Source organism: Macrobrachium rosenbergii, chromosome 53 (assembly GCF_040412425.1).
Source record: "Macrobrachium rosenbergii isolate ZJJX-2024 chromosome 53, ASM4041242v1, whole genome shotgun sequence".
NCBI lineage: Eukaryota > Metazoa > Arthropoda > Malacostraca > Decapoda > Palaemonidae > Macrobrachium > Macrobrachium rosenbergii.
In genome coordinates this window covers 44,898,997-44,899,341 of record NC_089793.1, presented here as the reverse complement: position 1 = coordinate 44,899,341, position 345 = coordinate 44,898,997, and the positions used below count along the sequence as shown (strand labels likewise).

At 42.9% G+C, this 345-nt stretch overlaps 1 pseudogene; it reads right to left on the bottom strand.

Moving 5' to 3' along the window:
- LOC136834119 (alpha-(1,3)-fucosyltransferase C-like) overlaps nucleotides 1-87 on the bottom strand; it is a 15,832-nt pseudogene extending 15,745 nt beyond the window's left edge.
- Between the last annotated feature and the right edge of the window lie 258 nt (nucleotides 88-345).

Below are 345 nucleotides of genomic sequence, written 5' to 3'. Positions count from 1 at the left end.
ACGAGCATCGCCACAGTACGTTGTACTCTTCATCCTTTTACGGTTCCCCTCATCTTTTGCTTGTGTTTCTGTCTCTTTCCCATTCATCTGCAACGGCCAACGACGCCTTGCTCGGAATAATAAATTTGCGGGCGCACCAACAATGCAGATTTTCTCCATTGCAATGTAGTTCACCGCTGGACAACTATGCCAGAAATGAAATACTTTTTCCTATTAATTTTAGGTTCCATGCAAACGTTTGCTTTATTTGTACGTTTCATAAACGCATTAAAAGATCTCTTGGGAGACTCGATGGAGATTATTTGGAAGAGACGCTTGGCGCTTTTGATTTGTTACGTGGGGGAG